Below are 14413 nucleotides of genomic sequence, written 5' to 3'. Positions count from 1 at the left end.
CAGCTCAGTACTGATGTTTATTGTCTTTCATAATGTTGATGCCACATGTGCTACAGAGAAAAGTAGAACTCACTTTGGTTCTGCTTGCTTTTTATGGGAAACATATGTTCCTGCTTAATATCACTGTACAATGCCAAAATCAAGCAAAGCATCGTGCATTCAGTTTGGACATATTCAAATGTATCTTTTCCTATCTAGAAGAAAAGCAACATTTTTATTTTTTAATAACAAATGAGTGAACTAAGCATGTAACTTAACTTAAAGCACAAGCTGAAATTTAAACAAAGTGATAGGATGAAATTTAAAAGTCGCCTGAACAGGGACTTGAACCCTGGACCCTCAGATTAAAAGTCTGATGCTCTACCGACTGAGCTACCCAGGCCCTCTCCAGAAAAAAGTTTGTACATTTTTTAAGATTCTCTTCCTATTCATCGATCTGTACCCTAAGATATGCTGCTTTCTTTATGTCACTGTGGAAACTCAAAATCAAAGTCAACACTCCCAGCACAATGAGGTGTCAGGTTACATCTCTTTTTTAACTCTATGCATAGGAAAATGGGAAAGAGCAGTGTTGAGCACTCAGCCCAGTGAAAAGCTATCAGACTTGTGCAGTTACAAGCAGGTGGAGCTGCAACATCAAGCAATTGATTTAGCTTTCTCCAAAGCTGAATTCACATACGTACAGCTCAGTACTGATGTTTATTGTCTTTCATAATGTTGATGCCACATGTGCTACAGAGAAAAGTAGAACTCACTTTGGTTCTGCTTGCTTTTTATGGGAAACATATGTTCCTGCTTAATATCACTGTACAATGCCAAAATCAAGCAAAGCATCGTGCATTCAGTTTGGACATATTCAAATGTATCTTTTCCTATCTAGAAGAAAAGCAACATTTTTATTTTTTAATAACAAATGAGTGAACTAAGCATGTAACTTAACTTAAAGCACAAGCTGAAATTTAAACAAAGTGATAGGATGAAATTTAAAAGACGCCTGAACAGGGACTTGAACCCTGGACACTCAGATTAAAAGTCTGATGCTCTACCGACTGAGCTACCCAGGCCCTCTCCAGAAAAAAGTTTGTACATTTTTTAAGATTCTCTTCCTATTCATCGATCTGTACCCTAAGATATGCTGCTTTCTTTATGTCACTGTGCAAACTCAAAATCAAAGTCAACACTGCCAGCACAATGAGGTGTCAGGTTACATCTCTTTTTTAACTCTATGCATAGGAAAATGGGAAAGAGCAGTGTTGAGCACTCAGCCCAGTGAAAAGCTATCAGACTTGTGCAGTTACAAGCAGGTGGAGCTGCAACATCAAGCAATTGATTTAGCTTTCTCCAAAGCTGAATTCACATACGTACAGCTCAGTACTGATGTTTATTGTCTTTCATAATGTTGATGCCACATGTGCTACAGAGAAAAGTAGAACTCACTTTGGTTCTGCTTGCTTTTTATGGGAAACATATGTTCCTGCTTAATATCACTGTACAATGCCAAAATCAAGCAAAGCATCGTGCATTCAGTTTGGACATATTCAAATGTATCTTTTCCTATCTAGAAGAAAAGCAACATTTTTATTTTTTAATAACAAATGAGTGAACTAAGCATGTAACTTAACTTAAAGCACAAGCTGAAATTTAAAATACGCCTGAACAGGGACTTGAACCCTGGACCCTCAGATTAAAAGTCTGATGCTCTACCGACTGAGCTACCCAGGCCCTCTCCAGAAAAAAGTTTGTACATTTTTTTTCCTATTCATCGACCTGTACCCTAAGATATGCTGCTTTCTTTATGTCACTGTGCAAACTCAAAATCAAAGTCAACACTGTCTGCCAGCACAATGAGGTGTCAGGTTACATCTCTTTTTTAACTCTATGCATAGGAAAATGGGAAATAGCAGTGTTGAGCACTCAGCCCAGTGAAAAGCTATCAGACTTGTGCAGTTACAAGCAGGTGGAGCTGCAACATCAAGCAATTGATTTAGCTTTCTCCAAAGCTGAATTCACATACGTACAGCTCAGTACTGATGTTTATTGTCTTTCATAATGTTGATGCCACATGTGCTACAGAGAAAAGTAGAACTCACTTTGGTTCTGCTTGCTTTTTATGGGAAACATATGTTCCTGCTTAATATCACTGTACAATGCCAAAATCAAGCAAAGCATCGTGCATTCAGTTTGGACATATTCAAATGTATCTTTTCCTATCTAGAAGAAAAGCAACATTTTTATTTTTTAATAACAAATGAGTGAACTAAGCATGTAACTTAACTTAAAGCACAAGCTGAAATTTAAACAAAGTGATAGGATGAAATTTAAAAGACGCCTGAACAGGGACTTGAACCCTGGACCCTCAGATTAAAAGTCTGATGCTCTACCGACTGAGCTACCCAGGCCCTCTCCAGAAAAAAGTTTGTACATTTTTTAAGATTCTCTTCCTATTCATCGATCTGTACCCTAAGATATGCTGCTTTCTTTATGTCACTGTGCAAACTCAAAATCAAAGTCAACACTGCCAGCACAATGAGGTGTCAGGTTACATCTCTTTTTTAACTCTATGCATAGGAAAATGGGAAAGAGCAGTGTTGAGCACTCAGCCCAGTGAAAAGCTATCAGACTTGTGCAGTTACAAGCAGGTGGAGCTGCAACATCAAGCAATTGATTTAGCTTTCTCCAAAGCTGAATTCACATACGTACAGCTCAGTACTGATGTTTATTGTCTTTCATAATGTTGATGCCACATGTGCTACAGAGAAAAGTAGAACTCACTTTGGTTCTGCTTGCTTTTTATGGGAAACAAATGTTCCTGCTTAATATCACTGTACAATGCCAAAATCAAGCAAAGCATCGTGCATTTAGTTTGGACATATTCAAATGTATCTTTTCCTATCTAGAAGAAAAGCAACATTTTTATTTTTTAATAACAAATGAGTGAACTAAGCATGTAACTTAACTTAAAGCACAAGCTGAAATTTAAACAAAGTGATAGGATGAAATTTAAAAGACGCCTGAACAGGGACTTGAACCCTGGACACTCAGATTAAAAGTCTGATGCTCTACCGACTGAGATACCCAGGCCCTCTCCAGAAAAAAGTTTGTACATTTTTTAAGATTCTCTTCCTATTCATCGATCTGTACCCTAAGATATGCTGCTTTCTTTATGTCACTGTGCAAACTCAAAATCAAAGTCAACACTGTCTGCCAGCACAATGAGGTGTCAGGTTACATCTCTTTTTTAACTCTATGCATAGGAAAATGGGAAAGAGCAGTGTTGAGCACTCAGCCCAGTGAAAAGCTATCAGACTTGTGCAGTTACAAGCAGGTGGAGCTGCAACATCAAGCAATTGATTTAGCTTTCTCCAAAGCTGAATTCACATACGTACAGCTCAGTACTGATGTTTATTGTCTTTCATAATGTTGATGCCACATGTGCTACAGAGAAAAGTAGAACTCACTTTGGTTCTGCTTGCTTTTTATGGGAAACATATGTTCCTGCTTAATATCACTGTACAATGCCAAAATCAAGCAAAGCATCGTGCATTCAGTTTGGACATATTCAAATGTATCTTTTCCTATCTAGAAGAAAAGCAACATTTTTATTTTTTAATAACAAATGAGTGAACTAAGCATGTAACTTAACTTAAAGCACAAGCTGAAATTTAAAAGACGCCTGAACAGGGACTTGAACCCTGGACCCTCAGATTAAAAGTCTGATGCTCTACCGACTGAGCTACCCAGGCCCTCTCCAGAAAAAAGTTTGTACATTTTTTTTCCTATTCATCGACCTGTACCCTAAGATATGCTGCTTTCTTTATGTCACTGTGCAAACTCAAAATCAAAGTCAACACTGTCTGCCAGCACAATGAGGTGTCAGGTTACATCTCTTTTTTAACTCTATGCATAGGAAAATGGGAAAGAGCAGTGTTGAGCACTCAGCCCAGTGAAAAGCTATCAGACTTGTGCAGTTACAAGCAGGTGGAGCTGCAACATCAAGCAATTGATTTAGCTTTCTCCAAAGCTGAATTCACATACGTACAGCTCAGTACTGATGTTTATTGTCTTTCATAATGTTGATGCCACATGTGCTACAGAGAAAAGTAGAACTCACTTTGGTTCTGCTTGCTTTTTATGGGAAACATATGTTCCTGCTTAATATCACTGTACAATGCCAAAATCAAGCAAAGCATCGTGCATTCAGTTTGGACATATTCAAATGTATCTTTTCCTATCTAGAAGAAAAGCAACATTTTTATTTTTTAATAACAAATGAGTGAACTAAGCATGTAACTTAACTTAAAGCACAAGCTGAAATTTAAACAAAGTGATAGGATGAAATTTAAAAGACGCCTGAACAGGGACTTGAACCCTGGACCCTCAGATTAAAAGTCTGATGCTCTACCGACTGAGCTACCCAGGCCCTCTCCAGAAAAAAGTTTGTACATTTTTTTTCCTATTCATCGACCTGTACCCTAAGATATGCTGCTTTCTTTATGTCACTGTGCAAACTCAAAATCAAAGTCAACACTGTCTGCCAGCACAATGAGGTGTCAGGTTACATCTCTTTTTTAACTCTATGCATAGGAAAATGGGAAAGAGCAGTGTTGAGCACTCAGCCCAGTGAAAAGCTATCAGACTTGTGCAGTTACAAGCAGGTGGAGCTGCAACATCAAGGAATTGATTTAGCTTTCTCCAAAGCTGAATTCACATACGTACAGCTCAGTACTGATGTTTATTGTCTTTCATAATGTTGATGCCACATGTGCTACAGAGAAAAGTAGAACTCACTTTGGTTCTGCTTGCTTTTTATGGGAAACATATGTTCCTGCTTAATATCACTGTACAATGCCAAAATCAAGCAAAGCATCGTGCATTCAGTTTGGACATATTCAAATGTATCTTTTCCTATCTAGAAGAAAAGCAACATTTTTATTTTTTAATAACAAATGAGTGAACTAAGCATGTAACTTAACTTAAAGCACAAGCTGAAATTTAAACAAAGTGATAGGATGAAATTTAAAAGACGCCTGAACAGGGACTTGAACCCTGGACCCTCAGATTAAAAGTCTGATGCTCTACCGACTGAGCTACCCAGGCCCTCTCCAGAAAAAAGTTTGTACATTTTTTAAGATTCTCTTCCTATTCATCGATCTGTTCCTCAAGATATGCTGCTTTCTTTATGTCACTGTGCAAACTCAAAATCAAAGTCAACACTGCCAGCACAATGAGGTGTCAGGTTACATCTCTTTTTTAACTCTATGCATAGGAAAATGGGAAAGAGCAGTGTTGAGCACTCAGCCCAGTGAAAAGCTATCAGACTTGTGCAGTTACAAGCAGGTGGAGCTGCAACATCAAGCAATTGATTTAGCTTTCTCCAAAGCTGAATTCACATACGTACAGCTCAGTACTGATGTTTATTGTCTTTCATAATGTTGATGCCACATGTGCTACAGAGAAAAGTAGAACTCACTTTGGTTCTGCTTGCTTTTTATGGGAAACATATGTTCCTGCCTAATATCACTGTACAATGCCAAAATCAAGCAAAGCATCGTGCATTCAGTTTGGACATATTCAAATGTATCTTTTCCTATCTAGAAGAAAAGCAACATTTTTATTTTTTAATAACAAATGAGTGAACTAAGCATGTAACTTAACTTAAAGCACAAGCTGAAATTTAAACAAAGTGATAGGATGAAATTTAAAAGACGCCTGAACAGGGACTTGAACCCTGGACCCTCAGATTAAAAGTCTGATGCTCTACCGACTGAGCTACCCAGGCCCTCTCCAGAAAAAAGTTTGTACATTTTTTTTCCTATTCATCGACCTGTACCCTAAGATATGCTGCTTTCTTTATGTCACTGTGCAAACTCAAAATCAAAGTCAACACTGTCTGCCAGCACAATGAGGTGTCAGGTTACATCTCTTTTTTAACTCTATGCATAGGAAAATGGGAAAGAGCAGTGTTGAGCACTCAGCCCAGTGAAAAGCTATCAGACTTGTGCAGTTACAAGCAGGTGGAGCTGCAACATCAAGGAATTGATTTAGCTTTCTCCAAAGCTGAATTCACATACGTACAGCTCAGTACTGATGTTTATTGTCTTTCATAATGTTGATGCCACATGTGCTACAGAGAAAAGTAGAACTCACTTTGGTTCTGCTTGCTTTTTATGGGAAACATATGTTCCTGCTTAATATCACTGTACAATGCCAAAATCAAGCAAAGCATCGTGCATTCAGTTTGGACATATTCAAATGTATCTTTTCCTATCTAGAAGAAAAGCAACATTTTTATTTTTTAATAACAAATGAGTGAACTAAGCATGTAACTTAACTTAAAGCACAAGCTGAAATTTAAACAAAGTGATAGGATGAAATTTAAAAGACGCCTGAACAGGGACTTGAACCCTGGACCCTCAGATTAAAAGTCTGATGCTCTACCGACTGAGCTACCCAGGCCCTCTCCAGAAAAAAGTTTGTACATTTTTTAAGATTCTCTTCCTATTCATCGATCTGTTCCTCAAGATATGCTGCTTTCTTTATGTCACTGTGCAAACTCAAAATCAAAGTCAACACTGCCAGCACAATGAGGTGTCAGGTTACATCTCTTTTTTAACTCTATGCATAGGAAAATGGGAAAGAGCAGTGTTGAGCACTCAGCCCAGTGAAAAGCTATCAGACTTGTGCAGTTACAAGCAGGTGGAGCTGCAACATCAAGCAATTGATTTAGCTTTCTCCAAAGCTGAATTCACATACGTACAGCTCAGTACTGATGTTTATTGTCTTTCATAATGTTGATGCCACATGTGCTACAGAGAAAAGTAGAACTCACTTTGGTTCTGCTTGCTTTTTATGGGAAACATATGTTCCTGCTTAATATCACTGTACAATGCCAAAATCAAGCAAAGCATCGTGCATTCAGTTTGGACATATTCAAATGTATCTTTTCCTATCTAGAAGAAAAGCAACATTTTTATTTTTTAATAACAAATGAGTGAACTAAGCATGTAACTTAACTTAAAGCACAAGCTGAAATTTAAAGAAAGTGATAGGATGAAATTTAAAAGACGCCTGAACAGGGACTTGAACCCTGGACCCTCAGATTAAAAGTCTGATGCTCTACCGACTGAGCTACCCAGGCCCTCTCCAGAAAAAAGTTTGTACATTTTTTTTCCTATTCATCGACCTGTACCCTAAGATATGCTGCTTTCTTTATGTCACTGTGCAAACTCAAAATCAAAGTCAACACTGTCTGCCAGCACAATGAGGTGTCAGGTTACATCTCTTTTTTAACTCTATGCATAGGAAAATGGGAAAGAGCAGTGTTGAGCACTCAGCCCAGTGAAAAGCTATCAGACTTGTGCAGTTACAAGCAGGTGGAGCTGCAACATCAAGCAATTGATTTAGCTTTCTCCAAAGCTGAATTCACATACGTACAGCTCAGTACTGATGTTTATTGTCTTTCATAATGTTGATGCCACATGTGCTACAGAGAAAAGTAGAACTCACTTTGGTTCTGCTTGCTTTTTATGGGAAACATATGTTCCTGCTTAATATCACTGTACAATGCCAAAATCAAGCAAAGCATCGTGCATTCAGTTTGGACATATTCAAATGTATCTTTTCCTATCTAGAAGAAAAGCAACATTTTTATTTTTTAATAACAAATGAGTGAACTAAGCATGTAACTTAACTTAAAGCACAAGCTGAAATTTAAAGAAAGTGATAGGATGAAATTTAAAAGACGCCTGAACAGGGACTTGAACCCTGGACCCTCAGATTAAAAGTCTGATGCTCTACCGACTGAGCTACCCAGGCCCTCTCCAGAAAAAAGTTTGTACATTTTTTTTCCTATTCATCGACCTGTACCCTAAGATATGCTGCTTTCTTTATGTCACTGTGCAAACTCAAAATCAAAGTCAACACTGCCAGCACAATGAGGTGTCAGGTTACATCTCTTTTTTAACTCTATGCATAGGAAAATGGGAAAGAGCAGTGTTGAGCACTCAGCCCAGTGAAAAGCTATCAGACTTGTGCAGTTACAAGCAGGTGGAGCTGCAACATCAAGCAATTGATTTAGCTTTCTCCAAAGCTGAATTCACATACGTACAGCTCAGTACTGATGTTTATTGTCTTTCATAATGTTGATGCCACATGTGCTACAGAGAAAAGTAGAACTCACTTTGGTTCTGCTTGCTTTTTATGGGAAACATATGTTCCTGCTTAATATCACTGTACAATGCCAAAATCAAGCAAAGCATCGTGCATTCAGTTTGGACATATTCAAATGTATCTTTTCCTATCTAGAAGAAAAGCAACATTTTTATTTTTTAATAACAAATGAGTGAACTAAGCATGTAACTTAACTTAAAGCACAAGCTGAAATTTAAAGAAAGTGATAGGATGAAATTTAAAAGACGCCTGAACAGGGACTTGAACCCTGGACCCTCAGATTAAAAGTCTGATGCTCTACCGACTGAGCTACCCAGGCCCTCTCCAGAAAAAAGTTTGTACATTTTTTTTCCTATTCATCGACCTGTACCCTAAGATATGCTGCTTTCTTTATGTCACTGTGCAAACTCAAAATCAAAGTCAACACTGTCTGCCAGCACAATGAGGTGTCAGGTTACATCTCTTTTTTAACTCTATGCATAGGAAAATGGGAAAGAGCAGTGTTGAGCACTCAGCCCAGTGAAAAGCTATCAGACTTGTGCAGTTACAAGCAGGTGGAGCTGCAACATCAAGCAATTGATTTAGCTTTCTCCAAAGCTGAATTCACATACGTACAGCTCAGTACTGATGTTTATTGTCTTTCATAATGTTGATGCCACATGTGCTACAGAGAAAAGTAGAACTCACTTTGGTTCTGCTTGCTTTTTATGGGAAACATATGTTCCTGCTTAATATCACTGTACAATGCCAAAATCAAGCAAAGCATCGTGCATTCAGTTTGGACATATTCAAATGTATCTTTTCCTATCTAGAAGAAAAGCAACATTTTTATTTTTTAATAACAAATGAGTGAACTAAGCATGTAACTTAACTTAAAGCACAAGCTGAAATTTAAACAAAGTGATAGGATGAAATTTAAAAGACGCCTGAACAGGGACTTGAACCCTGGACCCTCAGATTAAAAGTCTGATGCTCTACCGACTGAGCTACCCAGGCCCTCTCCAGAAAAAAGTTTGTACATTTTTTAAGATTCTCTTCCTATTCATCGATCTGTTCCTCAAGATATGCTGCTTTCTTTATGTCACTGTGCAAACTCAAAATCAAAGTCAACACTGCCAGCACAATGAGGTGTCAGGTTACATCTCTTTTTTAACTCTATGCATAGGAAAATGGGAAAGAGCAGTGTTGAGCACTCAGCCCAGTGAAAAGCTATCAGACTTGTGCAGTTACAAGCAGGTGGAGCTGCAACATCAAGCAATTGATTTAGCTTTCTCCAAAGCTGAATTCACATACGTACAGCTCAGTACTGATGTTTATTGTCTTTCATAATGTTGATGCCACATGTGCTACAGAGAAAAGTAGAACTCACTTTGGTTCTGCTTGCTTTTTATGGGAAACATATGTTCCTGCTTAATATCACTGTACAATGCCAAAATCAAGCAAAGCATCGTGCATTCAGTTTGGACATATTCAAATGTATCTTTTCCTATCTAGAAGAAAAGCAACATTTTTATTTTTTAATAACAAATGAGTGAACTAAGCATGTAACTTAACTTAAAGCACAAGCTGAAATTTAAAGAAAGTGATAGGATGAAATTTAAAAGACGCCTGAACAGGGACTTGAACCCTGGACCCTCAGATTAAAAGTCTGATGCTCTACCGACTGAGCTACCCAGGCCCTCTCCAGAAAAAAGTTTGTACATTTTTTTTCCTATTCATCGACCTGTACCCTAAGATATGCTGCTTTCTTTATGTCACTGTGCAAACTCAAAATCAAAGTCAACACTGTCTGCCAGCACAATGAGGTGTCAGGTTACATCTCTTTTTTAACTCTATGCATAGGAAAATGGGAAAGAGCAGTGTTGAGCACTCAGCCCAGTGAAAAGCTATCAGACTTGTGCAGTTACAAGCAGGTGGAGCTGCAACATCAAGCAATTGATTTAGCTTTCTCCAAAGCTGAATTCACATACGTACAGCTCAGTACTGATGTTTATTGTCTTTCATAATGTTGATGCCACATGTGCTACAGAGAAAAGTAGAACTCACTTTGGTTCTGCTTGCTTTTTATGGGAAACATATGTTCCTGCTTAATATCACTGTACAATGCCAAAATCAAGCAAAGCATCGTGCATTCAGTTTGGACATATTCAAATGTATCTTTTCCTATCTAGAAGAAAAGCAACATTTTTATTTTTTAATAACAAATGAGTGAACTAAGCATGTAACTTAACTTAAAGCACAAGCTGAAATTTAAAGAAAGTGATAGGATGAAATTTAAAAGACGCCTGAACAGGGACTTGAACCCTGGACCCTCAGATTAAAAGTCTGATGCTCTACCGACTGAGCTACCCAGGCCCTCTCCAGAAAAAAGTTTGTACATTTTTTTTCCTATTCATCGACCTGTACCCTAAGATATGCTGCTTTCTTTATGTCACTGTGCAAACTCAAAATCAAAGTCAACACTGTCTGCCAGCACAATGAGGTGTCAGGTTACATCTCTTTTTTAACTCTATGCATAGGAAAATGGGAAAGAGCAGTGTTGAGCACTCAGCCCAGTGAAAAGCTATCAGACTTGTGCAGTTACAAGCAGGTGGAGCTGCAACATCAAGCAATTGATTTAGCTTTCTCCAAAGCTGAATTCACATACGTACAGCTCAGTACTGATGTTTATTGTCTTTCATAATGTTGATGCCACATGTGCTACAGAGAAAAGTAGAACTCACTTTGGTTCTGCTTGCTTTTTATGGGAAACATATGTTCCTGCTTAATATCACTGTACAATGCCAAAATCAAGCAAAGCATCGTGCATTCAGTTTGGACATATTCAAATGTATCTTTTCCTATCTAGAAGAAAAGCAACATTTTTATTTTTTAATAACAAATGAGTGAACTAAGCATGTAACTTAACTTAAAGTACAAGCTGAAATTTAAACAAAGTGATAGGATGAAATTTAAAAAACGCCTGAACAGGGACTTGAACCCTGGACTCTCAGATTAAAAGTCTGATGCTCTACCGACTGAGATACCCAGGCACTCTCCAGAAAAAAGTTTGTACATTTTTTAAGATTCTCTTCCTATTCATCGATCTGTACCCTAAGATATGCTGCTTTCTTTATGTCACTGTGCAAACTCAAAATCAAAGTCAACACTGTCTGCCAGCACAATGAGGTGTCAGGTTACATCTCTTTTTTAACTCTATGCATAGGAAAATGGGAAAGAGCAGTGTTGAGCACTCAGCCCAGTGAAAAGCTATCAGACTTGTGCAGTTACAAGCAGGTGGAGCTGCAACATCAAGCAATTGATTTAGCTTTCTCCAAAGCTGAATTCACATACGTACAGCTCAGTACTGATGTTTATTGTCTTTCATAATGTTGATGCCACATGTGCTACAGAGAAAAGTAGAACTCACTTTGGTTCTGCTTGCTTTTTATGGGAAACATATGTTCCTGCTTAATATCACTGTACAATGCCAAAATCAAGCAAAGCATCGTGCATTCAGTTTGGACATATTCAAATGTATCTTTTCCTATCTAGAAGAAAAGCAACATTTTTATTTTTTAATAACAAATGAGTGAACTAAGCATGTAACTTAACTTAAAGCACAAGCTGAAATTTAAACAAAGTGATAGGATGAAATTTAAAAGACGCCTGAACAGGGACTTGAACCCTGGACCCTCAGATTAAAAGTCTGATGCTCTACCGAGTGAGCTACCCAGGACCTCTCCAGGAAAAAGTTTTGTACGTTTTTTAAGATTCTCTTCCTATTCATCGAACTGTACCCTAAGATATGCTGCTTTCTTTATGTCACTGTGCAAACTCAAAATCAAAGTCAACACTGTCTGCCAGCACAATGAGGTGTCAGGTTACATCTCTTTTTTAACTCTATGCATAGGAAAGTGGGAAAGAGCAGTGTTGAGCACTCAGCCCAGTGAAAAGCTATCAGACTTGTGCAGTTACAAGCAGGTGGAGCTGCAACATCAAGCAATTGATTTAGCTTTCTCCAAAGCTGAATTCACATACGTACAGCTCAGTACTGATGTTTATTGTCTTTCATAATGTTGATGCCACATGTGCTACAGAGAAAAGTAGAACTCACTTTGGTTCTGCTTGCTTTTTATGGGAAACATATGTTCCTGCTTAATATCACTGTACAATGCCAAAATCAAGCAAAGCATCGTGCATTCAGTTTGGACATATTCAAATGTATCTTTTCCTATCTAGAAGAAAAGCAACATTTTTATTTTTTAATAACAAATGAGTGAACTAAGCATGTAACTTAACTTAAAGTACAAGCTGAAATTTAAACAAAGTGATAGGATGAAATTTAAAAAACGCCTGAACAGGGACTTGAACTCTGGACTCTCAGATTAAAAGTCTGATGCTCTACCGACTGAGATACGCAGGCCCTCTCCAGAAAAAAGTTTGTACATTTTTTAAGATTCTCTTCCTATTCATCGATCTGTACCCTAAGATATGCTGCTTTCTTTATGTCACTGTGCAAACTCAAAATCAAAGTCAACACTGTCTGCCAGCACAATGAGGTGTCAGGTTACATCTCTTTTTTAACTCTATGCATAGGAAAATGGGAAAGAGCAGTGTTGAGCACTCAGCCCAGTGAAAAGCTATCAGACTTGTGCAGTTACAAGCAGGTGGAGCTGCAACATCAAGCAATTGATTTAGCTTTCTCCAAAGCTGAATTCACATACGTACAGCTCAGTACTGATGTTTATTGTCTTTCATAATGTTGATGCCACATGTGCTACAGAGAAAAGTAGAACTCACTTTGGTTCTGCTTGCTTTTTATGGGAAACATATGTTCCTGCTTAATATCACTGTACAATGCCATAATCAAGCAAAGCATCGTGCATTCAGTTTGGACATATTCAAATGTATCTTTTCCTATCTAGAAGAAAAGCAACATTTTTATTTTTTAATAACAAATGAGTGAACTAAGCATGTAACTTAACTTAAAGCACAAGCTGAAATTTAAACAAAGTGATAGGATGAAATTTAAAAAACGCCTGAACAGGGACTTGAACCCTGGACTCTCAGATTAAAAGTCTGATGCTCTACCGACTGAGATACCCAGGCCCTCTCCAGAAAAAAGTTTGTACATTTTTTAAGATTCTCTTCCTATTCATCGATCTGTACCCTAAGATATGCTGCTTTCTTTATGTCACTGTGCAAACTCAAAATCAAAGTCAACACTGTCTGCCAGCACAATGAGGTGTCAGGTTACATCTCTTTTTTAACTCTATGCATAGGAAAATGGGAAAGAGCAGTGTTGAGCACTCAGCCCAGTGAAAAGCTATCAGACTTGTGCAGTTACAAGCAGGTGGAGCTGCAACATCAAGCAATTGATTTAGCTTTCTCCAAAGCTGAATTCACATACGTACAGCTCAGTACTGATGTTTATTGTCTTTCATAATGTTGATGCCACATGTGCTACAGAGAAAAGTAGAACTCACTTTGGTTCTGCTTGCTTTTTATGGGAAACATATGTTCCTGTTTAATATCACTGTACAATGCCAAAATCAAGCAAAGCATCGTGCATTCAGTTTGGACATATTCAAATGTATCTTTTCCTATCTAGAAGAAAAGCAACATTTTTATTTTTTAATAACAAATGAGTGAACTAAGCATGTAACTTAACTTAAAGCACAAGCTGAAATTTAAACAAAGTGATAGGATGAAATTTAAAAGACGCCTGAACAGGGACTTGAACCCTGGACCCTCTGATTAAAAGTCTGATGCTCTACCGACTGAGATACCCAGGCACTCTCCAGAAAAAAGTTTGTACATTTTTTAAGATTCTCTTCCTATTCATCCATCTGTACCCTAAGATATGCTGCTTTCTTTATGTCACTGTGCAAACTCAAAATCAAAGTCAACACTGTCTGCCAGCACAATGAGGTGTCAGGTTACATCTCTTTTTTAACTCTATGCATAGGAAAATGGGAAAGAGCAGTGTTGAGCACTCAGCCCAGTGAAAAGCTATCAGACTTGTGCAGTTACAAGCAGGTGGAGCTGCAACATCAAGCAATTGATTTAGCTTTCTCCAAAGCTGAATTCACATACGTACAGCTCAGTACTGATGTTTATTGTCTTTCATAATGTTGATGCCACATGTGCTACAGAGAAAAGTAGAATTCACTTTGGTTCTGCTTGCTTTTTATGGGAAACATATGTTCCTGCTTAATATCACTGTACAATGCCAAAATCAAGCAAAGCATCGTGCATTCAG

Source organism: Ranitomeya variabilis, chromosome 1 (genome assembly GCF_051348905.1).
Source record: "Ranitomeya variabilis isolate aRanVar5 chromosome 1, aRanVar5.hap1, whole genome shotgun sequence".
Taxonomy (NCBI): Eukaryota; Metazoa; Chordata; class Amphibia; order Anura; family Dendrobatidae; genus Ranitomeya; species Ranitomeya variabilis.
This window is presented reverse-complemented; position numbering follows the sequence as displayed.